Source organism: Hydra vulgaris, chromosome 10 (assembly GCF_038396675.1).
Source record: "Hydra vulgaris chromosome 10, alternate assembly HydraT2T_AEP".
In the NCBI taxonomy this organism is placed as follows: domain Eukaryota; kingdom Metazoa; phylum Cnidaria; class Hydrozoa; order Anthoathecata; family Hydridae; genus Hydra; species Hydra vulgaris.
In genome coordinates, this window is record NC_088929.1 from 22,868,249 (window position 1) to 22,883,374 (window position 15,126).

At 27.5% G+C, this 15,126-nt stretch overlaps 1 protein-coding gene across 1 annotated transcript in view; it reads right to left on the minus strand.

Moving 5' to 3' along the window:
- LOC101240983 (BICD family-like cargo adapter 1) overlaps positions 1–14,414 on the minus strand; it is an 81,092-nt gene extending 66,678 nt beyond the window's left edge. The window contains exon 1 of the mRNA XM_065807539.1: positions 14,202–14,414. The gene's annotated coding sequence lies outside the window, so the exon portion shown is untranslated. The remainder of the gene's footprint in view (positions 1–14,201) is intronic.
- Positions 14,415–15,126: the final 712 nt, after the last annotated feature.

Below are 15,126 nucleotides of genomic sequence, written 5' to 3' on the forward strand. Positions count from 1 at the left end.
ACTTTGACATTCATAATTCTCTCCAAAAGAACTGTAGTATTTCAAGTATTTCTTAGTATTTCAAAACAAAATATTACTGAAGAAATTTATTCAGCCAAAAGTTTCTGAATTTAAAGACGTTGATTTTGGGCATGCTGTTCAACGATTTGTTAACTTGTATAAAAAAAAGTGGAATTCTGCAAACTATACTGTCAAAAATTTTGAAAAGAAGTTTGTGAACTGGCTTAATAAACACTTAGTTGTCAGTAAAAGACAATGAACCAACTGCAAGTAGACGTGGTTGAAAACCAGTTACATTTGATGATAGTTATACTAAAACTAAAAAATGGCGTACATCTGGTATACTTGAATCTCATTCATCCAATGAATTATTTTTTGCTGATAGTAAAAAACTATGAGATGAATCTATTGTTATTGCTGCCAAGGACGTTTTAAATATTTCAAATACAGATAAAGCAAGTAATTATTTAACAGACAAAGCACTGTCTTTAATAGTTGATGCCAGCCTAACACAAGCTTCATATAAATTGATTAAAAGCAGAGCCTTTGGTGAAAGAATATAACATCTACCCCGCTTACAAAGAGGTCAAAGTTGCAAAATTGATATGTTATTCTGAAAATATAACAGTTTTATTTCAGTTCATTTAAAAGATTTAATGATTCATACTTTACAAAGAATCTGTGCGCTTCAGGAACCTGTGCTGAGGCACTCAATATTGAACGACAAATCAATAAAAGCAATCACACTCACATGTAAGGTTTTGATGATGCTACTGGCTAAAGCATTTATAAAAATATCAAAACCTTTTATTCAGATTTTACATTACCGTGGTAACACTCTCTTTAGGATATGAAATAGACTGATCATTGTTTTGACACTGTTAGACTATATGTGTCTCTTTATCCATGGTATTACATGGCTCAATCAGTTTATAAAGCATTGATACATGGGCATCACATAATTAAAAGCCGTACATTACCCATCGAACTTATGTCCGAAGAAGCTCAAGAGGCTAGAAATAAACACTTTACTTCAAATCTTATTGCGAAAATTTCAGCCGAAAAAGAGACAGCAGAGCAACAAATACTAATCAAATCAATAGACTCCTAGTTTCCAGTGATCCTGTTATTTCATCACTGCGTTAGTCAACATCAAGCCTAACAAATCATAAAACATTTCCTTCAGATGTTTTACAATTATTTAAACAATCTTTAAACGATATTATTTTTTTATAATTTTTGATAAAATTATATGTTGACAATATTTTCTTATTATAATTTTTATATAATAATTATAATCTTAAATTATAATTTTTAATAAAATTTTATGTTGACAATGTTTTCTTCCACAATTATTTGTTTAGATTATTGCTAAACCATTATTTACCTAAATACTTAATTGTTATTCAATACAGGTGGGTCGAAAATTCGATAAAATTTTTTTTAAAAATCAATTTACCCCTTTGTAACTAAGGAAAGTATCTGGTAAGTAAGCGATATAAGTATCCATAGCAACTAAATAATAAAAATTTATCACTTTTATAAGAAATGTGATCTCATATTGGAAATGTGATCTCATGCCAAATTTAGTGAAAATAGCACTCGTAAAATAACTGCAAATACCAAAAATAGGTTGTTGCTAAGCAAAATAAAGGTATCCATAGCAACGAAATAAAAAATTTTTGCCTTCATAAAAAGCGCAGACTTGATATTAGTACTCATGCTAATTTTAGTGAATATAGCCCTATTCTTAAATTAGTTATGAATTTTGTCCAGTAAAAGTGAATTCTGACCCACTGTGAAATCTGAAGTCTGACTAAAGTGTAATTTAAGAAGCAAATTTGAAATGAATTCGTTATTGGAAAATCAGATTTCAAGTCGTTTTTTGAAGTTCGGTACCGACCAGTCTTAAAATCAAACTTGAAATAAAAAAACAATTCGCCATTATCATTTTGTAAAAATGTGATGAAAAGTTTTATAGAATTTTCTAGTGAAATTCAAATTAATCATTATTATATACTATATAAATACATTAATACAACAGTACAACAACTGTCATTTGCATTTCGATTTTATGCTACTGATTCATCTTAATTTATAACTCCGTTCCTCGGTCTGCATTTGTTAAACTGAACTTCATATATTGTATGGACATTTATTTTTATGACGCCCGATTGCAGATTCTTCCCATTTTTCTTCAAATACATTGTTTTTTATATTTTATTGTTAAAACATCAACACAAAATAAAATCTCATACAGTATAGTGCAAATTAATTGCTTCAAAACCTACTAAAAAACCATTACTTACAGAAACCATGAAAAAGAAGAGTCTTTAGTGGGCAAAGAAATACAAAAAGTGGACTAAAAAAAATTTGAGAAAGTTGTAATTGTTAAATTTACAGTTATTTTATTTATTATATTATGAAATCTATCTTTAAACACAGAAGATATTAAATTGAAGAGACCTGATAATTGTTAATTTATTTTCTTTAATAACGGTCTTGATAAATGTTAACTTGTTTATTTATCGATTGCAGGTTTTATTTTGGGACAAATCACATTTTGAAGTGCATGGCCAGCGATCAAAGTTTGTTTGTCGCTCTGATGGTGAGTCTATAAGACCTGGACACTAGGGGGTTGATTTTTTTACAACTATACATGGGTATAGTGCCAAAATCTGACATTCTACATGAGATTACCAATTGCAAAAGTTTTACTGACTAAAGTTTCAAAAATGTCCCCCGTAAGTAAAAAAATATAACGTAAAAATCGACAAATTAACAGAAAAATAGCAATTTATTTTTACAAAACTTTCTGTTCATTAATATACAAAGATCAATTGTTTGTGCAATTTAAAAGTTGTTGTGCAGAATAAATCTGAAGTTCATCTTGTCAATATCTTTTGCATAAATTTCTTGCATAATTTTTATAGCTCTTTCCGCACAGATATTAGATCTCTGAATTCCTTGTATGCGACTGGGCTCCTGGGACCAAAATGTTTTCAAGGTTTTCATGGCTGTAGTTGAAGTTATTGCTTGCTCTAAATTGTTAAAATTATGTTCTGAGTATTGCATGTCAGAAAACCATATATCAGACCAGGCTGATGTAATGAAGTCACAAACCATGCGAAGTTGATTATTATTCGACTCATTTAAAATATATGCCAAAAGAGCATAGATTGCTTTTGAATTCCATCTGGCATTGTTCAATGATGGCAGACTTTTAAATTTTATAGCCGGATAGCTACCATTCACCTTCATGTATCGGTAACTTTGTACCAACTCAAACAAAAAGTCCATATCATCTCTCCATTTATTAGTCTTTACTTCACAAATTTTTTCACCTTGCTTAAAGTTTGATTTTAAATTTTCATAGTTTTTTTGAAGGTTTACAATAAATTTGTAATGTATTTCTGGTGATGAGCTTTTTCCTTCATCTAAAATTTCATTCATGGAATGCTTCAAAATTGTGTCTAACACATGATGCTGACAACCCATAAATTGAACTGGTTCAAGTTTTTTTTTATTTAAATTCTCTTTGAAGTTGGCTTACAACTCCATTTTTACTTCCAGTATTAACACTTGTGGTATCAGATATTATAACTTTAATACTACTCCATAGTTGAAATTTATCTAGCACTTCAGCTATTCCACTGTAAATACTATTAGCTTTACCATCACCCAGTTTCAAAATGGCTAACTTGACCTCCTTTTCTGCATTTTTTAAAATCAAGACTTGATACTCAATCCCGGAAATTCTTTTACCATCAAAATGCAACACCCAATCATCATTTTTTGAGCTTCTGACATTGTAGCTCTTTAAACCCCAGATTTGGATGGTGCTTGCACATTAACACCACATTCAGATAAATTTTTGCAAACTTCTGCTGATCTCTTAATACTTAGTTTTGACTTCTTAACTAAGTTAACAGCAACAGTAGTGTTCTCATATTTTCTCTTTGTTTTTTGGCCTGGCGAATTATAATCAGAATCTTGCTCATCATCTTGTTCATTGTCTCCTTTATTGTCATCACTGACCTCTACTGTACCTGTTTCAGCTATGATAGTTCTCTTCTTGCCAGCTTTAGATGAATATACTTTAACAATTTTTGATGTGCAATAACCAGCTTGACCATCAGTTTTCACCTGTAATATATAAAATTCTTTATCTTCATTGCTAAGCCAGATACCATTCACTTTGGTTATATCAAATAAATAATCCCACTTTTCTTCAAAACATTGTTTGGATTTTTGAACAGAATGATATTTCTTAATAAGAATTTCTACTTTTTTTGTTATAGACCTTTCATTAATTTTTGGTAAACTCAGTTTAAGCCATAAATCAGATAATTCTGCGCCAACCATTTTACACCTGGAATACACTGACTTCTCTAAATTTGATAAGTAATTATACCGACCAATAACAGAATATGCTTTTGGCATTTTATTCATAATGCCAAGTGGCTTCAAAACTTTGTGTATGTGAGATCTTGTTGATTTTGATTTCTCAAAGTGGACTAGATTTTTTGTCCAGGCTTTGATATTTTCAGGTTTTTTAGCTATCTTGGAGCTTATTCTGGACATTCTGAAATATAAAGTAAATTGAAATAATTTTAAGTTACATGCAAAATTAAAATAAAATCTAGTAAACACAAAAAATCACCTTGATTGGAACACGTTTATCTTGACTGCTAATGACAATAATTCAATCTTGTGCTTGCAGAAATTGATAACATCGGATGCATTTAAACAATGTATACTCAAACTTATATACTTATATGTTTGTTTATTTGTATCACGCTACACCAATGATATTGTAACTATTATAATTACAATATCTTCGTGCTACACATTAAAAATTGTAAAAAAACATTTACAATTTTTTATTTTCATATTACAATTTCATATTTACGGGTGATATTTTTGCAATCAAATGTCTTAAGGTATACATTTTTATAAATAAATATAAAAATGTCAGCTTTTAAAAATATACCCATTGATTTTTAAAAACAAAAGTTGAAAAATCAACCCCCTACTGGACACATTGAACAGTATACCAAGAATCCAGAAAAGAAGATGTTTTAGGATTGTTTCTCTGCTGTTGGATCTGGTTACTAACACGATGAACTCTGATACTTATATTGAAGTTCTGCAAACACATTTAATTCCAGAGATGATAAAGTGTTTCCAAATGAAAACGGAATATTGCAGCAGGGTTTAACCCCAAGCCATACATCCAAAAAAATCAAGAAATTCATGGAAGAAATTAGTATTAAAACACTAAAATGGCAACTCCATAGATTTCAATCAAATTGAGAATATCTGGGCAATTGTAATAAAAAAAGACTGCAAAAACATGACTGCGCAACTAAAACAAAGCTTATCATAACTATCCTTCAGATTTAGTTTGAAGACCCACAAATCCAAAACATTTGATACATTCTATGTTGAATTCTTTGCAGTTAGTCATTTGGCACCCCTTGGATATCTGCCGCCCGGGACAAACTGTCCCTCGCGACCCTCCCCCCCCTCCCTCTCGGCGGCAATCATTACAATATACACTTCATGTTTATATCGATTTATCAAAAACTTTTGACACTTTCAATCACAATTTTTTATATTAAAAAACTTCTACGGAATAAGTAGTAAATTGATAAAATGGTACACAAGCTACTTGCCAAATAAGAAGCAGTTCGTTTACTGCTAGGGATGAACTACTTTCTATTGGTCTCAAAAATAAAACATTATTTGAAATAAAATGTGGTGTTCTGCAGGGTTCTATCCTTGGTCCACTCCTTTTTTTTAGTATAAACTAATAATTTAAATAAAGCTTTCGATCTTATGAGCACCATGTTTGCTGACAATACCAATTTATTTCCATCAGACAAAGACAGAAACAAACTTTTCTTAAATATGAATAAGGAACTTATAAAAATTTATACTTGGTTCAAATGCAATAAATTACCCTTAAATTTTGACAAAACAAAATAGATTCTTTTCCGTTCCTCAACAAAAAAAAGGTATTTTGCCAAAAGATTTGCCTAAACTTTTTGTTGATAGAGTAGAAGTTAAAGAAGATTCAATTGTTAAGTTCCGTGGTATTTATCTTGATGAAAATCTGTCTTGGAAAACTTGTATTGATTAAACATCAACAAAAGTTGAAAAAAATATTGGAACCCTATAGAAGGCTAGAAATGATTTAAATAAGTATAGTTTAAAACAACTATACTACTCATTTTTTCATAGCTATATAAACTATGCCAATATTGCCTGGGAAAGTACAGGTAAAAGTAAGTTACGACGTCTTTATAAGCATCAGAAACATGCAATGCGCGTAATGTATTTTATAAATCGTTTTTCAAATACGAAACCTTTATTCAAAGATATGAATGTTTTAAACGTTTATGAACTTAACGTTTATAATACCTTATGTTTTACGTTTTGTCGTATGAATAACCCATTATTAAATATTTTAAAGATATATGCACTCTTAGAGCAAGAAATAAATATATTATTTTTGCGACATAATAGCTGTTTTAACGAACTCTTTTGTCAAATAAAGTTTAATCAGTTTTGTATAACTGTTTTTATGCATATGATAATGACATGAAATAAATGTAAACTGAAAAATTTAATTATATATTTATTATTATTATATAAAAAAATATTTATATATATATTTTTTATATAATAATATAGAGGATATATATATAAGCTATCTTTCTATGAAATTGAAGTTTTATTTATATATAAACAGTATTTTAAAATTTTTCAGATTTATGAACTTTGAAGATTTCCTGGATATATTGGAACAATTGATGGAACATATCTTATAACATGTCCTGAAGTAGAAAATGCAGAATAGTATCGAAACAAAAAATGATATTTTTCTTTGAGCTGCCAGATAATTAAAGGTCCTTCAAAAGAAATTTTGTCTGCAAGTATTCAATGGGCTAGATGTTTTCAAGGATCTTGAGTTTTTACCAATTCAGTCATTAAACAGGTTTCAGAAGCTACTTAGTACATCCATTTTGTAGGAGACAACGTCCCATATTATCAGGACAAGTGTGACAGTAGAATATTGGTATGGAATTTTAAAAAAGAATTTCTTTGCAATATCTTTCTACAAATAAAGCCGAAAGTTTTTATAGACATTATTCTATCTTGATTTACATCACAACATTGTCTTTCTACAAAATGACCTTTTTGGGTATACGATGAAACGTAAAATTATAATGAGTAAAAATAGCTCCGAAGCATCTACAAGAGATTTTGTTGGAGAAACAAAAAAAAAATTAAAATAGTGACTCAATTCTTTTTATAAATATTTAACTTATCAAAGAAAAAAAACATAAACAATCAAAAAGTATCAACAAAGAAAATCTTTTTTATTGATAAAGTAAAGAAAGAATTATTGATAAAGTTAGATTATTGATAAGTAAAGATTATTGATAAAGTAAAGAAAGAATTCAATCTGAAAAAAAAGTATTATCTTGCAAAATAGAAATAACATTCAAAAACATAGAAATTCTCTTATAAAATAATCCTTAAAATTGTGTTTAATATTTTTATTCATTGTCAATATTTTTTTAAATTTTCATTTTAACGTCATGTTACTTATGCTATTTTTTTGGCTTTTCTGGTACTTTAAGTTTTCTGATAATTTCAGGAGACCTTACTTCAAATATGAACTTCAGTGACTTATTTGGTAATTTGGTATATAGTAATGTTGATATTGTTAAATGTTATATGTAAAGAGCAAGAAAGAAAGCTAAGTTTGTTTTGTATCAATAGTTCTTAAAAATTTACTTGTGGACATTTTTAGGATACAACTATTGATACAAACGTAACTTTAAGCTTTTTGAAAATTTAATAAAAGTTCTAAAATTGCATTATCCTCATAAAATTGCATTGCCCCTCAATTATTTTAAATTGAGGGGCATTTTTTTGCAAAGCATCCTTATTTGACATAAGTATAAACGCACAAATGTTTGGAGTTTGCTCCGTGTCTGGAGATTATCTCAAAGAACAAAAAAAGCTAGATCCGTCTCAGATCTATACAGATTTTGATCCTATCGTTCAACTACTGACTTATTAACCGTTATAACAAAAAAAGTCAAACTCCCAACGTAATTAGTGTTTGCTTACATACATTATTAGTTAACGTAATTAACGTAATTAATGTTTGCTTTGCAGCTTTACTGGAGTAAAAATTATTTATAATAAAAATTTCAACAAAATAAATGAATTATAGCAACAAGGTTGCTATAATTCGACATATATGCTTTGACATATTTCGACATATATGCTTTGCTGATAACTGCATAGCATATATGCCATTTGAATGTTAAATTGCTGTTACGTATAGTTAAGTGCTGTTACCCTAACCCCTGAAGTATTTACGTCGAATGTTAAGTAGCTGTTACGTGTTAAAGCCTTGGACTAAATAGAAGGTAACACGAGCATTTTCAGTTAAACCCAGTGTTTTATTAAATTACCAAGTTTTAATAAAAATAAAATAAAAAAGTAAAATTTGTTATTTTTGTAACAGCTTTTGATATATTTTTGTAAGTTATTATTTCAAAGTATAAAACTCAGATATAATATTTGAAAATAAATTATAAATTTGTTTTATTTAATAGGCTTTCCCTTCACAAATACTCTGCCGCTATTGGTTGCAAAGTTTTATTTTCCGATTACGCCAACAAACCAACATCATTTAAGTTTTTCAAGTTTGACTTTGTAATGCGCGATCTTGAAATTTTTAAATTTTGTTTACGCATTTGCTCGAGCTTTTTTTGAAGTCTAACTTGACAAAGTCAAACTTCAAGTCAAACTTCACTCAAATTCGCTTCTTGCATTTCACTCGGAGTTTATTGATTTTTAAGCAAGCGTGCAGTTCAAGATTCTCGCTTCTAGTGGTACTGTATTAACTAAATATCAAGTTTTCAAATGTATTGGTTCGAAAATGGAAAAGTCTAGAGTAGGTAAAACTTTACACACAAGAAAATATCATCAAAATGAATTTATTAGATATTGTCTCAAAAAAGGTTTAACTGTTGGTTCAAAATTTCCACAAAAAGTTGAACTTCTAAGAAGATATTTGCACTTCCGAGAGATTGACAATGTTAGTCAAAAAAGATCGTCTTTAACTTGTGATATTTTTTACCAATATTTTAATTGAGCTTAAAGAGATGAAAAAAAAAAGGGAAGAACAAGAAAGAGATTGGGGAGGAATTCCAATCAATATAGATAGCAAATGTCAAGACTATTTCTTAAAAGTGTTTGTTGAACGGAAAAGTATAAAGAAAGCAGGAAAAAGATGCACAAAGGAGACTCGTGAAATGATCAGGACATTAGTATTACGGCGATCTTAAATTTCAACTTGGGAAGGGGCTGTTCTTACAAAACCAGAGGAGATATCCACAGGTAAACAAAACTACTTAAACATGATTAAAACAAAACAAACTTTTTGTGAGCGTAAATTGAAGAAACTAAAATCGTTAAAAAAGTATAGCAAAACAAACTTTAATTTAATGTAAAATCGTTAAAAAATATATATATATATAACTATTTTTAATTTATATTAAATGGATTAATAAAGTAAATAAATATATAACATATTTAAAAAAATATTTTAATAACAACATTTTTGAAATGAACTAAAAAGTAAAAAATAAACTTTTTCTCGAGTTGAAGTATTCTTGAAGTCAAGTACTGAAAATATTGGGCGGCTAAGGTTTTAAATGGTTAAGATATTTTAAAATTTAAGAACCAAAAATTAGGTACAATCCGATGAGCGTCCAACATTTTCAGTCATTGACTTTAATGGATACTTCTGGTTGTCTACTTAGCCTTGGATCCCGAGAAAAAGTTTATTTTTACTTTTAACCCATTTAAAAAATGCTATTTTTAAAAAGTTTATTAATTTATTTTTTAGATTTGGGGAGGATACCACTGCACTACCACGCTAAAAGCGGAACAATCAAGAATCTCTACAGCTGAGACTGTATACTGGTGTAACGTCTAGTCTTACAAAAATGGGGTGAACTCAATGAATTAACTGCATAACTGTGCGGGGAGACTTGAAGAAATGGAACAAAAAGTTGATATGTCAACAAAGACAATTTTAAAAAATCTGCTGCGGCGCCCGGGTTAGCTTGCCCCGGTTGCCCTTGCCTTCCTTGGAACGCCCTGTTATACTTTTATTAAATTTAGAAATGTTTTTGAGCATTTCTAAATTATTAAAATTATAACTATACCATGTAAAAATAACAAAACTAAAAAAATACCATGTAAAAATCACAAAACATAAAAAAGTTTAGTAGCGTAGGCCAACGGATTGGTTTTTCTATATATATATATATATATATATATATATATATATATATATATATATATATATATATATATATATATATATATATATATATATATATATATATATATATATATATATATATAGATATATATATATATATATATAGATATATATATATATATATATATATATATATATATATATATATATTTATATACATATAATTTAAAAATGCTATATATATATATAATTTAAAACAGTTATAATCACAGATTATAACTGTTTGTAAAACTCAATCGTAATAAATGCTTTAGGTTTTATGGTAACGAATATAAAAATATTTTAATTTAAAATTTAAAATATTTTTAATTAAAATTGAAGATGTTTTAAATTTTTTATTAAAAATACAACAATGTTGAACTCTATATATATAAATAAATTTTTTTCTTTGCCTTTGATGATTTATTGCTTTTTACATGTCTTTAAATATTTAGAGCAGTCTAACCAATGTGTAAACTACGCAGCAAGCTTATAGGCATGGCGTTGCATTAAGTTCAAAAAATAAAAAAATTTTCTAAATTATGACACCTCCATAAAATATAAGGAAAGCAGTGGCTAGACAAACTTTAATACTGTATCCAAAACGGTAATTAATTACTACACCTGTCCAACAACATTTGTAAATTAGTCCAAGATCATCTGTACACTTTTGTCCAAGATCATCTGTATTTTATTTTTACTCCAAAAACATCTGTTCAAAATCATCTGGAAATTTAATGACCTTTTTTTTTAGAATGACGTAAGTACCAGCGATGGATCCAAGGGGGGTACGCATCCCCTCCACCAGAACCTGAAAGTCCTAAAATATCTTAGAAATTGAGGACCTTATTATTATTACCTTAAAAATATTTCAACATCCCCCCCTCCCAACCAAAAAATAGCACCTGAAAGAATTTCCTCCAGATGTAACTACATCTGAAAAAAACCATTTATGAAATTATATCTTGTTAAAATAATCCATTTATATTTAAATTTTTTTCCAGATGTAACTTAATTACATATGGAAAAAAATATTAAATATAAATGTATTATTTTACCCAGATGTAGTTTCATATATGGTTTTTTACAGATGTAGTTTCATCCGGAAAAAATATTAAATTTTTACAGATGTAGTTAAACTACATCTGAAAAAAACTATATACGTAACTACATCTGGTTAAAATAATGCATTTATATTTAATATTTTTTCCGGGTGTAACTACATCTGAAAAAACCATTTATGAAACTACATCTAGTTAATATAATGCATTATAATTTAATAGTTTTATAAAATCCTGTTGTTATATTTAATATGATTGAAAAGATGCAACTTACATCTGTGGAATTGACAGATGTAATTGAATAGATGTAATTATACTTAACATAACTGAAAAGATGTAACTATAGTTACATCATTTCAATTATTTTAAGTATAACTACATCTGTATAACTACATCTGTGAATTTCACAGATTTATATATCTGTAGAATTCGCAGATGTAGTTATACAGATTTAGTTATCCTTAACATAATTAAAATGATATAAAAATCTATAAAATCTCCAGATGTAGTTGCACAGATGTTGTTATACTTAGATTGTTAAAAAGATGTAACTACATCTGTAGTAATTATATACTTTTTACACAGATTTTATAAGATATCAATGAAATTTCAGACGTTTTTGGACAGATGTTATTATACATCTGTGTATTTACAGATGTTGTTAGAAATATGTAGATACACATCATTATATTTACAGATGTGTTTGGACAGATATTATTAGACATAGCAAAAACTGATGTTGTTACCCTGACCCTCCAAAACTGTCTTTAATTATCATACAGTCACGAAGTTTTTCGATAACACTGACTTTGTGGAACTAAGCGAGTTTGTTAAGTTATTTCAACAGCAGTAGTGTAACTGGTGACTATGTTAGCTTTTATAAATGTTGTTTATATTACCAAAGAATAAATTTTAAGGATTTAATGATACTTGGATCTTTTAAACGATACCGCAGAAGTCAAAGCATTGATTAATTTCAAATTCTGTCTTCTGTTAAGAATAATCACAAAAACATGTGTTTTTATAAACGTTTATCCCATTTATTTGCAATTTTTAAATTAGAATCAAATGTCAGATTGCATAAAAGGTATTCTTTTAGTCTATGAATCCACGCCAATTATTTTCCCAGAATTTGTTTTGCTAATTTTGTAAAAATAGAAAGTAAAGTAGGAGCAAGTGTAAATCATTGCTTGCAAAATCCAAATTGAAAAAAATAAAACAAACTGGACAAATCATTGTTGCACTTGCACAAAACACAATGTTCAAGTTCTTCTTGACCTTAAAGATTAAAGAGATATGTCCGATGAATTCTTTGATTATTTTTTGTGACATAAAACCTTCAAACATTCTGTGTGGCATACAGCCTCACAGCAGTAAACATTCCTGTTGTTGATATAATGATAACTCCTTAAACTTATTGATTTGTAGTCAACCTTTTGTGAAATAAAATAACATTACAAAATTTCATAAGTTCTGGAAACTTCAAAGAGTCAAAAACTTCAAGAATGTTTTGAGTTTTCTGATAACAAGCTTCAACTTGAAGCTATTTTACCCATTGAGGTACATTTAATGCTTGTGGTGGTGAATCACTTAGTTAAAGAATATTTTTTATCTTTTCTAAAGGGCCAAGGAATAGTTAGTATTACAGCACATTCCAATTTAGCCAAACCATGGGGGGGGGGGGGGGTATGTAGCTTTTAAGAGGATTGGATTTTTTTTTACAAAGCTAGTTTCCGTCAATTTACTGGATTCACTATTACCCTTGGTTTGTTTAGAGATACCGTTAGAGCGTGTTTTATCAATGATTTTGGTGCTAAATTTAAAAAAAATAAGAATCTTTCAAATGTACATTATTCTTCCTGCCTCCGTTACTCCAAACGTATATGCTGTCTTTCATCTTGTACCACAATTTAGAGGCTCTCCATTTAAGTTTTAAACCACACTGGGTGAGATACAAAAGGCATCTTATCCTTTTTATTCAAAGCATCTTCTTCGTATTGTCATTGATTACAGCAGGAAGAAATTCTTACATGCATCAAATGAACAAAAGTTAATTTGATTTTTTTCAAAGTGCTTTTTTTTCTTAAAAACTATAGGGTTTTGTATTAAGTATAAACATTAATTTATTAGACAAGAGTTGTTCATTGATAACTTGAGGCTTGGACAAACTGAACTTGCAGGTCAATAAATTGCAGTTTAAAATTTTTTATCTAGTTTTTTAGTTATTGGTTTGCATTAGTATAAGCATTGAAGGTCTGTTGGAAAATACCCTTTAATTGGAAAATTTTTATTAAAAAATGTTTCATGCACAAAGCGTAACCATATCAACGATATCGGTGGTAAAAATGCTTCTTATGAGTAGAGATCTTGAAATTTTTATTTGAATATATTAAAACAACTTGAAATAAATTCCTACTGGTATATATTTTAAGGGATTTTTCATTGGTATTAGGTCAATAATAATTAGGTAAATAAAGTTTCAAGGTGTGAATTATAAATATATATAAATATATATATATAAATATATATATATAAATATATATATATATATATATATATATATATATATATATATATATACATATATATATATACATATATATATACATATTATATATATATATATATATATATATATATATATATATATATATATATATATATATATATATATATATATATATATATATATATATATATATATATATATATATACACATATACATATTTTTATATAAATATGTATATGTATATATATATAAACCTTTATAATAACTTACCTTGCATGCATTGTGATACTTTAAACTTCAAACCATTAGCAATATATTCTTGAAAAATTGCATAACAGCAAATAGCGGTTTAATTTTTAAAAATAATAGTTTTACTGCATTCAAGTTAATAGTTTTGTTTCACAGAATCCAAACATTTTTAAAGTTGTTGTTAAAGAGTTTTATTAAGTTGCAGCATATACTATACAATAGTAACATAAGTTTGAGATATTATTGTTTTAGTATTTAAGTAATTTTAAATTTTATTTTGCTTTTGTTAAGTTACACCAATCATATTTCTAGTAAATATTTGTTTTAATATAATTATTTTTAATACTTTTATTTACTTAAGACAATCTATTTATAGTTTGATATAAACATCAAATAAAGTCTAATTATAGAAAAATTTAATTTTTTTGTTTACACGCTTTTTATAAAGTACCTTGAAAAAAATTATGGTATTTCTGAAAAAATATACCAAAGCCACCTTCACTTTATCTGTTGTTTTTTTTTTATTTCAATTTATTTTAGCGTGACAACTTTGTATAGGTAATATTAATTGAGCATCTGAAGAGAACCAACAGAAATAAAAACAATTTTATCAAAATTGGAAAGCATTTTTTTTTTTTTAATAGCTTGGTTACTTTCCAAAGTTTGAATCGAACATCGTTTGTGAAAAAATAATACTTTTTCACTAATGATTTTCGATTCAAACGTAGGAAAATATTGGAATATATTATATAGCAATACTTTGCCTTTAGAATGCATAAATTTTAATCACAGGTTTAGAGTAAGTTACCTCAGTAACAATGAATTTTGTTATCATTTATAATTAGTTTTAAAACATTAAAAATTATTATTTTTATTTTACTTTTTTTGTGAATACTTTTGATATAATATGTACTTTACTTAACTCCTAATATTCTACGTTTTTTTA